At 43.7% G+C, this 4,024-nt stretch overlaps 1 protein-coding gene across 1 annotated transcript in view; it reads right to left on the reverse strand.

Annotated features, from left to right (window-relative positions):
* The window catches only part of T265_03134 (hypothetical protein), a gene marked incomplete at both ends in the record, with an annotated part of 98,484 nt that overhangs the window by 73,874 nt on the left and 20,586 nt on the right, over positions 1-4,024 (reverse strand). The gene's annotated exons all lie outside the window — the stretch shown is intronic.

Here is a 4,024-nt window from a genome sequence, read left to right on the forward strand (position 1 = left end):
GACCATATCAGTTTTTTTTACGGAAGTCCATTCTGAATAGATTAATGCGACAAGCTTTAGGCCGACAGGGTCTCGTCGTGAAGATGTGTCTGCACTGATTGGGTCCACACAACAAGGCGGTCGACAATGAAAGTATCTCACAGAAAAGAGCAGCTCTGCTAGAAACGCAGAATTATCCTATTTGTTGCAAACTGCCAGGGAATTGCACACCAGAATTTGTGAGCATAAAAGAAGGATTAGCAAACCACCAAGGAATTCAGAAGAATACCAAACGCTGGTCAAAGACTCACCGGTGGTTGTACATGCCTTAGACACAGGACATAGAATAGACTGGAGAATGTGGAAGTTTTAAGGCGGGGACTGCGATTCACACCACAGCGGCTGAGAGCCGAGGCGGTGGAAATTACTGAGCATCACAGCGTGAATAGAATCGAGGGTGTGGGACTGGCGAGCGTATGGAAAGTGATGATGACACGCGATGGTGTGGTTGTCACTCCACGTAGAATTATTAGCAAACACCGGAGGGTGGGGGTGGAAATCCCAACCCGACCAAAGGTCACAACATCCCTCTTACACAGCTATCTTGGCACTAGTTCATCCACACAGAGGGACAGATGGTTGTAACGACGCTTAGAAGGGACCATCAAATGGACCGAACCAAAAGTACTAGATCCTAGGCTTGACCCAAACAGATGTAGGTTTCTCCGTCGGCCCAACACTTGTTCGCCCACCCAAACACACAAAAATCCCTCGGCCGACACCCAACAGAGAATTGGCTTGCCTTAGCTGATTGGTTATCCTTCCGTCTTAAATCTCGACCAACCTCGGAACCTAGTCACTTGGCCTGACAAAGCTATTTCTTGAAAAGCGGAACGTTACCCAGTAATAAATCTACCGATTGTCACCAAATTCTTTCGAAAACGATGACTACACTATCAGTTCCATGTATTTTTCACCTGATTAAACATTACTACTGTCTTTTTGAGACAAATACTGCTAACTGGACGGTTTGTGGATCTCACCAACTGTAGCAACAAGATTCCCACTTCTGTACGTTCTATGGTTGTGAGCAGTTCGGACAAGCTTTAAAAAAACAGTAAAGGCAACATACTGTAGTTTAAAAGTGAGTAATGCCAAACACAGTGAAGTTCGATGGTTAGTCCAAGGACGACGCCAAAGAGCATATATTGATCCACTGCGTCGACATTCACGTAGAAACCATTGGGAGGTAGCATATTTGTTGTAGGTGGTTGCGGAATTTTTAGAATTCACGCACACATAACTCTCGTTTACCTCAATTATTTTGTTGAGTTCACACCAAAGTGGGGAAGCGCTGGACTCGAGTTTCGCTTTTATCAGAGGTCATTGTTGGTACATATTCTTGATCACTGCCGGATTTGGACTCCGTGCATCTGTTGCTACTAATTACTAAATATTCAAACTGAAAAAGGTAATTTGGAATTAAATACGACAAGGCTTATTCCCATCTGTAAACACTCACCTGCAAAATGCAACCTCTGTGAATGGACCCCGCTTCTCATTGTTACATGCCTTTTCTTTCAATGCAGTTCACTTAAATGGGTGTTTTTCCATAAAAAATATCCCGCTAGTTTTCGAAAAAGTTCAGTGACAATCGGTAGATTTATTGATGGACAACGTTTCGCTTTTGACACAAAAGCTTCGTCAGGCCAAGTGACTAGGTTCCGAGGTTGGTCGAGATTTAAGGCGGAAGGAGAGCCAATCAGCTAAGTCAAGCTAAATCTCTATCCCCGTCAGTTTGTTTTTGTCTTTTCTAGTTGAACGGTTTGCTGTGACTCAGTACTCGTAAGCGGCCCCTTCCATGTGCATGTGGAGGCCTCATAATCGTGGTTCTTCGTAACTGTCGAATTTAAAGTTACCTTGCTGCATCGCACTTTTGGGTTGGTACCACTGCTCATGAAAGTCCCGGAATATACAGTATACCCTGGGGCGATTCTCAGATTGATTAGAAATGAATGATCGATGACGCATCTATCCATTTCTCACGTTCGTTTTCGCTGTCAATTTTCCACGTCTGTCCGAAGTATATTCATCGTTTTGCCATTATGCTTAGTCTAGGTAGCTTCAGTATTTTAGTGTAACATGATATAAAGTTAGTTAGTATTTGCCTCCATGTCGCTAAATTCGCTCTCTTCTAGCCCAACGGACCTAACGAATGAAGACCGTTTACCCAATTTAACCTGGATAGTGGCTATTCCATATTTTTTAATGCAATTTGAATTGTTCGAAACTGGCGTCAGACTTCCGCAGACAGCTTGCCCGCCATACGTTGCGCGCCGCTGAAAACGCTCAACGGATGCGTTGCGTTGGGCAAACACTACACGCGCGCATCAGTGTCTCAGGCCAGACTAACCCTCGTGTTTTATCACGTAATCACATGACTGAATCGGTTGGCCGTTAAGTTCACACAGAATCAAGAGTGGTTGCACCCGGCTGGGAAGTTCGAACATCTCGAAGCTAATTGAACAACTGGACACGTCAATGCGACCGATAGACGCATCATGCCATACGACAGTTACGGTGCCTTTTTCATTTCCATAGCAATCGAGGACAACCAGGTACATCTGGTGGGTTTAACGGGTTATGATGAGTGAGCACTTTGATCTATCTATTGATGTCCGGTACTGATCTGTTCTACTGTGAGTGTGAATTCAACGGGGGGGGGGGGCGATGATCGTATTCTTAATTGTTACTTTTTATCAGACCGGTACGTGCTGAGACTGGGAAACTGAAAGCCTGTTCGATTGGCAGACATCGCATGTGGACGAATGACTTCTCGGTTCATTGTTTAGCCAAACAATCTGAGAGAGTTCAGGAGAGAGTAGTAAGAGAGTAGCTCAATAATGCCAAATATCATGTCCTTCAAAATCTTTCTAGATGTGACAGTTTGTGAGGTGAACTCCAGTCGATGTATCTACAAGGGTTTGATCCGTAAAGGCGACTTGTGTTTTTTACGTGAGGATATGGTTATGGACATCCCTCTTGTCTTGCTTACGGATGAAGTAGTGTTTAACTCATGTACGAACTTGTCCAGGCTTAATTCTTGGGCAAAGACAAATCATCACCGACTACGACTCCTCGTATCCACCACAGTAGAAATCTCATGGTTTGGACTGGATTCACCAGGCGCTAGATCGGTGAGCCATTCTTTTTTTTTAGTAAATTGGTGCTTCTATGGTCGCTTGCATTCCGTTCTACTTCCTCGGGATCACAAAGCAGTATGACTGGAGGCAAAGGCCGGTCAACCTGATTCAAACAAGACGGCTCGAACACAATTGTGCGAACAACAGTATGAATATTTCGAACACCCGATTTATTGATCCACTTCATCCTGTGACACTATTTTTCTGCTGTTCAACATAAACACGTCCTATCAGACTTCCAAATGAATTTCTCAAACTAAAGTCCTCGTGAGGATAGCGAAAAGGATTGTAGCCTCTGATAGACCTGTAGTTTCGAGCTTTATTTCAATTTTAAATTGAAGGGTGGAACATCATACACTATGTGACCTAGTCGGAACCCAATAACTCTATGGCGCACAGTGAACATAAAATTCGTAGATAGAATGAACTTATTGTACCTAAGTGTGTTCTGGGTGTTAGTGACACTCCCTCATGAAATGTAAAATCCTGTCCAACAGCGATTCATCCCATCAGCTACAACTTTTGTGAAATGGTTTTCTTTTTACTCTCGGCGACACAACTCCCAGTCAGTTAATTTGCCAATATCCGGCCGTTTATCGTGAAAAGGCTAACAATATACATCGTCCCAATATCGACCCGAAGCTAACCGATTAAGACCAACCTAAAAATCATGGAACCCTACGTTTTCTGATCGAAAAATTCAAACGTTAGTACACCCTAGATATCTTCTCATCTGCCTTCCACAACTCAAGGTTGCGATAATAAAACACGCATTTCAAATCATTCCGCAACTAACCGCCCCCTTCAAAACACCACATTAGTTTCAATGACCTCAGAGAAAC

Source organism: Opisthorchis viverrini (genome assembly GCF_000715545.1).
Source record: "Opisthorchis viverrini unplaced genomic scaffold opera_v5_43, whole genome shotgun sequence".
NCBI classification, from domain to species: Eukaryota; Metazoa; Platyhelminthes; class Trematoda; order Opisthorchiida; family Opisthorchiidae; genus Opisthorchis; species Opisthorchis viverrini.